The sequence below is a fragment of the Triticum aestivum genome, chromosome 1D (assembly GCF_018294505.1).
Source record: "Triticum aestivum cultivar Chinese Spring chromosome 1D, IWGSC CS RefSeq v2.1, whole genome shotgun sequence".
Lineage (NCBI taxonomy): Eukaryota > Viridiplantae > Streptophyta > Magnoliopsida > Poales > Poaceae > Triticum > Triticum aestivum.
This window is the reverse complement of record NC_057796.1, coordinates 226,193,122-226,205,062: the sequence shown is the minus strand read 5'-3', so window position 1 is coordinate 226,205,062 and position 11,941 is coordinate 226,193,122.

Sequence of the window (11,941 nt, the reverse complement as noted above, 5' to 3'; positions counted from 1 at the left end):
CCCTTCACGGCCACTTGCAAAAGTGAGATCTGATAAAGATAGTAAGATAAATATTTTTGGTATTTTTGTATAGATTGAAAAGTAAAGATTGCAAAATAAATAAATAGTAAACTAGAATTATAGATCGGAAACTTATATGATGGAAAATAGACCCGGGGGCCATAGGTTTCACTAGTGGCTTCTCTCATGATAACATATATTACGGTGAGTGAACAAATTACTGTCGAGCAATTGATAGAAAAGCGCATAGTTATGAGAATATATAGGCATGATCATGAATATAGGCATCCCGTCCGTTTCAAGTAGACCGAAACGATTCTGCATCTACTACTATTACTCCACACATCGACCGCTATCCAGCATGCATCTAGAATATTAAGTTCATAAGAACAGAGGAATGCATTAGGCAAGATGACATGATGTAGAGGGATAAACTCAAGCAATATGATATAAACCCCATCTTTTTATCCTCGATGGCAACAATACAATACGTGCCTTGCTGCCCCTACTGTCACTGGGAAAGGACACCGCAAGATTGAACCCAAAGCTAAGCACTTCTCCCATTGCAAGAAAGATCAATCTAGTAGGCTAAACTAAACTGATAATTCGAAGAGACTTGCAAAGATAACAAATCATGCATATAAGAATTCAGAGAAGAACCAAATATCAGTCATAGATAAACTTTATCATTAATCCACAATTCATCGGATCTCGACAAACACACCGCAAAAGAGTATTACATCGAATAGATCTCCAAGAACATCGAGGAGAACTTTGTATTGAGAACCAAAGAGAGAGAAGAAACCATCTAGCTAATAACTATGGACCCGAAGGTCTGTGGTAAACTACTCACACATCATCGGAGAGGCCATGGTGTTGATGTAGAAGCCCTCCGTGATCGATTCCCCCTCCGGCGGAGCGCTGGAAAAGGCCCCAAGATGGGATCTCACGGGTACAGAAGGTTGCGGCGGTGGAAAAGTGGTTTCGTGGCTCCCCTGGATGTTTTTAGGGTATAATAATATATATAGGAGAACGAAGTACGTCGGTGGAGCAACGAGGGGCCCACGAGGGTGGGGTGCGCACCTACCCCCCTGGGCGCGCCCTCCTACCTCGTGGCCGCCTCGTTGCGTCTCTGACTTCCACTCCAAGTCTCCTGGATTGCGTTTGTTCCAAGAAAGATCCTCGCGAAGGTTTCATTCCGTTTGGATTCCGTTTGATATTCCTTTTCTGCGAAACACTAAAATAGGCAAAAAAACAGCAACTGGCACTGGGCCTCCGGTTAATAGGTTAGTCCCAAAAATAATATAGAAGAGCATATTAAAGCCCATTAAACATCCAAAACAGATAATATAATAGCATGGAATGATAAAAAAAATTATAGATACGTTGGAGACGTATCAGCAGCTCCCGGTACTTTCATGCGACTTATGCATTTTGTGCTTCATCCTTACATTGGAGTGTTTGTTGTGGTCTATTTCGATGACATACTTGTTTTTAGCAAATCCATCAAAGATCATGTGAATCATGTTAGGGCCGTGTTGCAAACTCTTCGCAAGGAACGTCTCTATGCCAACATGAAAAGTGGACTTTTGGAGTTGACAAGCTTGTTTTCTTGGATTTCATTGTTTCTTCAAAGGGTGTCCATGTTGATGACTCTAAAATTGAAGCAATTAAAACTTGGCCACAACCCACAAACTTGCAACAAGTGCGTAGTTTTCTTGGCCTTGCGGGTTTCTATTGTCGCTTTGTGAAAGACTTTAGCACTATTGCCGCACCGTTGCATGCCTTGAGTAAGAAAAATGCTCCTTTTGTTTGGGGACCTTTGCAATCTACCGCTTTTGATGAGCTCAAATCTTTGCTTACTCATGCTCCGATTCTTGCTTTGCCCAACTTTGACAAAACTTTTGAGGTTCATTGCGATGCTAGTGGTAATGGAATTGGTGGATTTTTTATGCAAGAAAAACGAGCTATTGCATATTTTAGTGAAAAACTCTCCGGTGCTCAACTTAACTATCCCATATATGACAAAGAATTGCATGCTTTAGTGCGTGTGTTACATGTTTGGGAACATTATCTTAGACCGCATGAGTTTGTCATACATACCGATCATGAGACACTTATAAGTACCTTAAAGGTCAAACCAAGTTGAATAAACGACATGCTAAATGGAGTGAATTTATTGAATCTTTCCCCTATATGATCAAGTACATTAAGGGCAAAGAAAATGTTGTGGCGGATGTCCTTTCCCGCAAATGCATGTTACTTACTCAACTTGAATTGAATGTTGTTGGATTTGATCATATCAAAGATTTGTATGAGCATGATGTGACTTTTGCTACTCCTTATGCTAAGTGTGTGACGCATACTTCTTGGGAACGATACTATATCAAAGATGGTTATCTTATGAGAGCTGACAAACTATGCATTCCCGAGTCTTCTCTTCATTTGTTAATTTTGCAAGAGGCTCATGGAGGTGGACTCATGGGACACTTTGGACGCGACAAGACTTTTGCCACGCTCTCCAAGAACTATTTTTGGCCCAAGATGTTTCACGATGTCTCACGCTTCACCACCCGGTGCTCTACATGTTGCAAAGCTAAGTCACAATCTCAATCCCATGGTTTATATATGCCTTTACCTATTCCACATCAACCTTGGGAAGATATTAGCATGGATTTTGTGCTTGGATTACCTAGGACTCAAAATGGCAAGGACCCTGTATTTGTTGTAGTGGACCGATTCTCTAAAATGGCTCATTTTATCCCATGCAATAAGATAGACGATGCTTCACATGTTGCAAATCTCTTTTGTAGGGAAATCTTGAGGTTGCACGGCGTGCCAAAGACAATTGTGTCGGACCGAGACGTCAAGTTCTTAAGCTAGTTTTGGAAGACGCTATGCGCCAAGCTAGGAATCAAGCTACTCTTCTCCATGGCGTATCATCCTCAAACCGATGGCCAAACGGAAGCCACCAACCGGACCCTCACCACTCTCCTACTCGTGTTGATAAAGAAGAACATCAAGGAGTGGGAGGAGTGCTTACCCATTGCCGAGTACGCCTACAACCAAGCAAGACACTCTACCACCGGCAAGTCCCCCTTCGAAGTTGTCTACGGCTTCAACCCATTGGCACCGTTGGACATCCTTCCTCTGCCGCTTCAAGAACGAGCAAACTTGGACGCTAGTGCAAGAGCCACCTACCTCAAGAAGATGCATGAAGAAACACGTTCCACGATCGAGCGCCAATTACAATGACTCGCCTCCAAGCTCAACATCAACAAGTCGCTGATGGTGTTCCAACCGGGCGATCTAGTATGGATACATCTCCGCAAGGACCGCTTCCCCAAGGAGCGCACGTCCAAGCAACTTCCGAGAGCCGATGGACCATTCAAGGTGCTCGCATGCTACAACGACAACGCCTACAAGGTCGACATCCCACGTGACAAATACAATGTAAGCGACATCTTCAACGTCAAAGACTTGGCCAAGTACCATGGTGATGAAGAGCACGATCCGTGGACGGATCTCTCCCAAGCGAGGGGAGATGATGCGGAGCATCCCTCGACTACCCACACCGACACTCCATCACCACCGCAAGCACCGAGAGGACCGATGACAAGAGCCCGCGCACGCGCCATCGAGAACGAGGTGAACTCCTTCCTCTTCGAGCTCCATTCAAATTCACACGAGAGTTGGGTCCTACCTCAAACGTAAATATTATGCATCTTTAGGTACGAAGAAGACGACTGTGGTGAGACCAAGACGGAGACCCAAGCACCCAAGGAGAAGAAGGAGGAAGAGAACCACGGGAAGGGCCAAGGAGAAGTGGCCCTGGGCACTCCGGGCACCCGCACCCCGCTGCCCCCGGGTGCCCCGGCTTTTGGCCGCGCCCTGGACCGGTCCTTGGCTACCCCGGGTGCCCGGCCAGAACCTGGGTCGCGCCTCAGCCAGCCCCGGGTGCTGGGGCCCTCAACCCCAGGTTCCCGGCCCCTCCCCCCAGCCACCAGCTCCCGCCCGGGTGCCCAGCCACAGCCGCCCAGCCGCCAGCCCCTACCCCGGGTGCCTGGGCCTAAGTCCCCCGGGTGCCCGGTCCCTCCACCGCTGGGTCCCTGACCGGTGCGGGTGCCCGGCCCCCTTTGCACCGAGTGCCCGCACCACTCCGAGTGCCTGCGTGCCTATTTGGGTTTTCACCCTTGTATCCCCCCTCCTCCTCTTATTTGGTCTCTAAACTATATAAGGACCTCCCCTAGCTCATTAGAAGGATAGCAAAGTATATGTGAGACATTAGAGAGCTCTGCTCCTTGTACCCACTCCTCTAGGAGATCAAGACCTCCTAGGAGAAGATCCCTAGTGGATATCAAGACCCCCCATCTAGGGAAGGATCCCCATCATAGGATCATCAAGACCTCTTTCCTCATAGGATTGGGATGAACTAGTTACCTTTTGTATCTTCTTGTGTTGGATTTGGACATTTGTGTCTCTCTTTGTGTGATTGGATCAAGTCAATTTGAGTGTTCCTCTTGTGTTCCCCCTTTGTGTTCTTCTTGTTCTTGGGGATTTCCCCTCCAATTCGTGAAAGATCTCCATCTAGGGTTCCACCCTACAACACAACCACTTCACGCCTATATGACCAATGGCGAGCTCCCAAGGTACAAAACAAAGGCACGACGCATCGTCTGTCGCTTCAAGGCCTATACAATCATCAACGACGAGCTATACAAACGCATCCAAGTGGGCGTTTTTGTAACGCCCCGGATTTGACGCGCCAGGTGTCCGCCAGTTATTCGCCATCGTTGCCATGTCATTTGCTTGCGTGTTGCATTTTTCCATGTCATCATCGGCATTTCATTTGCATGTCTTTCAAAACTTGCATCTGTTCGGGTTCCGCCAGTTCTCTCCGTTGTCCGTTCTGAGCACAGCCACACTCGCACGCGCCCCGGCACCTCCGAAATATTATTTTATAAGTGGCCGGAAAATGTTCTCGGAATGGGATGAAAGTCGGCGGGCGGTCTTATTATAGTGTAGATAGACCGCCTGTCAAGTTTCGTCGCATTCGGAGTTCATTTGATAGCCCAACCGTCATCCGTAGCGGCACAGTTGCCGGTTTATTCGTCGGACGTTTCGGTCTCCGAAACTGCCACCAGGCTGCACTTCTCTTTGTTCCCCTCAGCCCAAGGCCCCTCACCAGAGCCCACGTGCAACCCAGCAACCCCCCTCCACCCGGAGCCGCCGGATCGCGATCGGAGGCTCCGAAACGCTCCAAAACCCCCTCAAACCCTAGCCCCCTGCTATATATGGTACCGCCTAGTCCATTTTGGGCATCCCCTAGCCTCCACCTACCCCTAGCCTTCTCCCACCTCGCAGCCGCCGCCCCTCCTCGAAAATAGCGCCCCAATCATCAGCCACCGCCTCCTCCTTGTTTTCCGGCGTCGACCAGCCTCCCTCCGCCACTTGGCGCTGCCCTAGTGGTCAGCCGCCACCGCGCCGTCGCCCTCCACCTCTCCCTCCGTGCCACGTCGCCCTAGCCTACTCCCCCGCCGCCGCGGCCCGCAGAACCCAGATCGGGGCCCGCCAAGCCCATCTGGGCCCGAGGCCGCCCCAGCCTCCCGCGCCCGAGCGCTCGCATCCTCCCCGAGCCGCCCGAGCTCCTGGACCCCGCCGCCGACGACCAGGGCCTCGCCGCCCCGCCGCCTCGACTCCACCGGATCCCGCCGCCGTGAGCCCGCTTCACTCGCGCCGCCTCTCGACCTCGTCCGCGCCGCCAACCCCGCGCTAGCCTCGCCGCCGCCCTTCGGCACAGCCGCCGCGTCCCCGAGCGCCGGACGCCGCCGTTGGCCGTCGTCATCACCGGATCCGGCGCCTCCACCCCGGATCCATCCGCCTCCATCCTCGCCGGCGTCGGCCGCCACCCCGCCTCGGATCCGGTCGGGTGGGATGAGATCCACCCGACCACTGATCCAAACACGCCTTCCCCCGCCCGGATCTCCCCGTCCCGCTTCGTCCCGTCCAGATTTCGGAGTGGTAAATTTCTGCTGAGTCCCGAAATTGTTGCATTATGTTGCTCTGTTCTTCATGTCATAACTTCGTGCTCGGTGCTCCGATTCATGCGTGTAATATATCGAAATGTCCGTCATGAGATGCTCTTCTTTTTGTTCCATTGTGCCATGCTTGTTTGAGGTCATGTTGATTCCCTAATCATCGTTGCAAGAGTGCTATATGCTGTTAACTGCTGTCTGTTTACAGAACTTGGTGATTTGTCTTTTTCATTGCATTTTGTGTGTGCATCCTATGAGCATGAGCTCTACATGTGTTTTGAACTACATCATGCCATCTTTACAGTGGTGCTAGTCTTGTATTTTTAGGATCTCTGTGGTGACTAGCACAAGCATGCAAAGTAGCCTCCATGATGTTGCTGATTTCTGTGACTTGGTCATTTCTGCTGAGTCTGTTATGTTGTGATGCCATGTAAACCTGCTGCTACAAGTCATTCTATGCATGATCTGGAGATGTTCACTAAGGGTGTTTTGTTTTACATGTTATGCTCTTTCCATCCATGCCCTTGGTTGCATTTATAGCCTGCTGTAGGTTGTTGCAAACTTGCTCTCAAGTTGCTAAATAATATTGCTGTCAGCTTGTTAACATTAAGTTCGTTATGGCCATGTGTTTTGCTAGTGATCCATGTACCCTATGACTATGTTATTGTCATTCTTAGCTTAATAATAATTCTTTCTTACTGTTGGTTACCTTGCCATGCCATGTAATGCTCTGTGGTGAGTGGTGCAAGCTCACCAACATGCCTACTTATCGTTGTTTCTGCCATGAACTATTATTTTCACCGAGTCTGAATCTGTCATATTACTTGCTATGTTTACATGGGTGCCATCATATCTTCTGTGCCTTTTTGGCTCGTGATCAGTAAGGGACTTTTGTTCTAGGCAATTAGTAGAGTCATGCTATGCCTTTGTTTGCTATGATATGTTGGTGTAGCATGTTGTTTGATAGCTCTAAACTTTGCAACCTGATGTTATTTCTGCCATGTCCAGTGATTTCTGCTAAGTCTGTGAATCTGTTATTATTTGCAATCTTGTCATGTTCTTTTGAGCATGTTCTACTGATTTCTGGAGATAGCTCAGTGTTCATGTTTTGTTATTGTTTACCTTTACATCATGTCCATGCCTTTTGTTTTCATGTTGAGGTGCTGTAGCATATTTTTATGATGCTTGCAATATGCCTAGTTGCTGTTTTGGACAGATTGTTGCTATGTCTTGTTTGGAGTGTATGTGTTGCACTATTGCTCCGTTTTGAGCATGTTCTATATGTAACTTGCTTAGAATTGCATGTAGTTCCATATTATCTTGTTGCATCCTTGTTTTGAGGTGTTTGCTTGATGTTTGTATGCATTTTACATCAATGCCATGTTTAACTTGTTTTGCTCATATCTTCTAGGCCATAGCTCCGAATCTAATGAACTTTATATGTAACTTGACTAGAATTTCGTGTAGATTGTTTTGGTGCATCTTAACTTGCTGTTTAACAACTTGAACATAAAGTTTATTCAGATCTGGACCAATTTCGAAATTTGCATATGAGGACTTACCGGAATTGTTATAGGTTGTTTCCGGCCTCATTTAAACTTGCTTTGATGTGTTGCTCTTGTATGCATCATCTCTGGACATGAGTAGCTTCATGTAGCCTTGTCATACATCATACTTGGTTGAGCATCATGCCTTGTTCATGTGTGGTGTGTTTAGCATGTTGTGTGCTTCTTCTCGATAGTTCCCGTGTCGTTGCGATCATGAGGATTTGTTCGTCTTCGTGGCTTCATCTTCTTCATGGACTCGTTCTTCTTCCTAGCGGGATTTCAGGCAAGATGACCGCCACCTTGGATCTCATTACTATCATTGCTATGCTAGCTGCTTCGTTCTATCGCTTTGCTGCGCTACCTATCACTTGCTCTTCAAGCCTCCCAAATTGTCATGGACCTCTAACCTTTGTCACCCTTCCTAGCAAACCGTTGTTTGGCTATGTTACCGCTTTGCTCAGCCCCTCTTATAGCGTTTCTAGTTGCAGGTGAAGATGAAGATTGCTCCATGTTGGATTATGTTTATGTTGGGATATCACAATATCTCTTATTTAATTAATGCATCTATATATTTGGTAAAGGATGGAAGGCTCGGCCTTATGCCTGGTGTTTTGTTCCACTCTTGCCGCCCTAGTTTCCGTCATACCGGTGTTATGTTCCTTGATTTTGCGTCCCTTGCGCGGTTGGGTGATTTATGGGACCCCCTTGACAGTTCGCTTTGAATAAAACTCCTCCAGTAAGGCCCAACCTTGGTTTTACCATTTGCCTATCACATATTTCTTTTCCCTAGGGAGTCGCTCTCCCGAGGGTCATCTTTATTTAACCCCCCCCCCCCCCCGGCCAGTGCTTCTGTAAGTGTTGGTCCGAACCGAGCTGCCTGCGGGGCCACCTCGGGGAAACTTGAGGGCTGGTTTTACTCGTAGCTAGTCTCATCCGGTGTTGCCCTGAGAACGAGATATGTGCAGCTCCTATCGGGATTGTCGGCACATCGGGCGGCTTTGCTGGTCTTGTTTTACCATTGTCGAAATGTCTTGTAACCGGGATTCCGAGACTAATCAGGTCTTCCCGGGAGAAGGAATATTCTTCGTTGACCGTGAGAGGTTATAATGGGCTAAGTTGGGACACCCCTGCAGGGTATAAACTTTCGAGAGATGTGCCCGCGGTTATGTGGCAGATGGGAATTTGTTAATGTCCGGTTGTAGAGAACTTGACACTTGACTTAATTAAAATGCATCAACCGCGTGTGTAGCCGTGATGGTCTCTTTTCGGCGGAGTCCGGGAAGTGAACACGGTGTTTTGGGTTATGTTTGACGTAAGTAGGAGTTCAGGATCACTTCTTGATCATTGCTAGTTTCACGACCATTCCGTTGCTTCTCTTCTCGCTCTTATTTGCGTATGTTAGCCACCATACATGCTTAGTCACTGCTGCAACCTCACCACTTTACCCCTTCCTTACCCATTAAGCTTTGCTAGTCTTGATACCCATGGTAATGGGATTGCTGAGTCCTCGTGGCTCACAGATTACTACAACAACAGTTGCAGGAACAGGTTATGCGATGATCATGACGCGAGAGCGATGTTACTTGTTTTGGAGTTTCTTCTTCTGCTTCTTCTTCGATCAGGGGATAGGTTCCAGGTCGGCGGCCTGGGCTAGCAGAGTGGATGTCGTTTGAGTTTCTGTTTGTGTTTCATCCGTAGTCGGATGTTGCTCTTATGTATGATGTTGTTGTATTCATGTGGCATTGTATGCCTCTTGTATGTATCCCCAACTATTATGTAATGTTGATGTAATGATATCCACCTTGCAAAAGCGTGTCAATATGCGGTTCTATCCTTGGTGGGACCTTCGAGTCTCTTTAGGATAGTATTGCATATTGGGCGTGACAGTTTTCCAGTGTCGTGTCTCAAAGGAAGAGGGAAAAAAAGATCCTCGAAGGAATACACACGGGGGCTTGTGGTCACCATGCAGCCCCTCAGAACAATCGCAGCAAAGGCCTCATGCAATGCGTAACGCCGAGGAAATCGTAGGAACATCAATAACCACGCACGCACGCGTCGGCAAAATCTCATAGGGGATAAACAGTAGATTTCTCATCTTATGCAGAGAGAGAGAGAGACGCCTTGACCACATTAAAACGTGTTCTGGTTGTGTGAGCATTGAGTCCACCGTCGACGAGGATGAGAAGGAAGATAAGCGGCAACACATATGTGATGCCCCGTTGAAATAAAGGACATAGACTTATTAGGGTCTTGAATCAGGGTATTTGGGTTATAGGCGTGTGTTATTATTTTCCCCCGTTGCAACGCATGGACCCTTTTGCTAGTAGTAAATCTATACCTACTAACAAAAGGGATTAGTGCTTCTGCACGTCCGCCATGAAATTGCTCGTGAAGTTACCACAAATTACATTCAATGCCACCGGTAAGTGAAAAAAATGGTTCGGTCTGTCGCGCTTATTCATGTTTGGCTATCCCTTATGCATCACAAGCCAACAACAACCTAAGTGGCTAGAGATATGGTCTTTTAATGGGGAGAACTGAGTTTGATTCTCCCATTTTTCCTATGAATTTCGGTTGTATGTCTTTTTTCTCTGAATTTTGGTTGGCGTAAGATAGAGCTGCCTCACCCAAGCGTCGCTTAGCAAATGGGCTGCACAGTGTTATAATTTCGGGCCAGCTAATCTCTTTTTAACTTTTCTCCTTTTTGGCAGATTCAAGTATTTTTTTGAAAATATTCATATCTTTCAACACGAAATTTAATATGTTATATATGAAAATCTCTTAGAAAAATATATAGATTCCAAATATGCTCTTATCTTACATGCTAATCATTTTTAAAATTATGTTTAGGATGCACCCTTAGTTAATACTTTTCTTATATATGGAGTATTTTGGAAATGTCTATTATATATGTTTCCTACCCATTTAAATTGACTAAATAGGATAATTTGATGCTCCCACAAAAATTATTATTGGCACCATAGGGGATGATCATTTCCCCCGCTATCATATGCTAAAGGTTACAACTTGCACATAATCATTCTCTCTATTTCGTCCAGTGCACAATAACCAATTCATATACAAGGATGTATACTAAACTGCTGATACGAGTTCTATGTAAACCAATGGCTTAATGTTGATTTCCATATTGTTTGAAATTGTGCCTATAAAGATTTCTTAAAAGAATATCAATGTTGATATGCAACCTTGAACATTCGTTATGCATGTCCTTACGGATTAATTGTTTTTGGTGAAGATGTCTAATATGCTTGCAACCATATTAAGTCTTGACTTGGATTAAAGTTGCAAATACATATATTAACAAGAAAAGGATAATATAATGTTTTTGTGCACATGCTATCATTGAGTAATAAAATTTCCTTTGCTATTTTCAACCTAATGCACATTGGGATTAAATATGAGAACGCATTAGGCCGTGCATGCACTTTCAGAACTAAATTTCAGATTCATTGGGAAAACATAGGAATACAGACACGGAAAGCCAATCAGGTTGTGCATTCACTTTCAGAACTGAAGGAGCGTTGCAAGCTCCGGCTGGGGTCCAGGTAGCAGAACCGTTCGTGAGAAATGAAAGAAAAGTACCTTAGTTGAAATTCAGATGGGTTGGGAAAAAAGGCATACAAACATGGAAGAATTTGCTACCTAGCTTTTTTTCTCTTTAAAAAAAAGCTACTAGCTAGTTTTTGTTCCTTTTAAAGAAAAGCTACTAGCTAGCTTAGTGCTATACATGTACGTGTAGAAACACGTGTCTACACGTTCTTGTGTACAATGGGTCGGCTGCCGCCGCCGCATGCCAACACCCACCAATGTGAAGCGGTTGTTGGTCGGCTACAAATGACATGGACCAGAAAAGAGTAAGAACATCTTCAACGGCACTCAAATTTTCTCCTGCATCCTTCCGCGGACAGGAGGATCAGTCCACGGACGTGGATGCGGGAGGACGCCATCCAACGCTAGCCGCATACATTTCAAACTTTTTTCCACAAACCGGATAAAATTCATGCAAACACGACCGGATTTCGTACAAACATGACGGATTTCATACAAACACGACGGATTTAATTACATTTCGAACATTTAGAAAAAAAAGACCCGCCCCTAAACATATCCTATGGCGGTGGCGCCAACGTCCAAGCCCGTGTCGTCCTCTTTTTACCGTCTCCATGAGCACCGGCGTAAGACCGATGAAGTGAAGGTGCGGTCTTCGGCGAGGAAGAGTAGAACACGTGAGACGGATCAGCCCACATGGGACACCAGGCCCTGCCACCTCCCGTGGCCTACTCATCCTTGGAGGACTCCGCGCCTTGTCCGTCGCCAGTGGACGTGAGGTCCACGAGG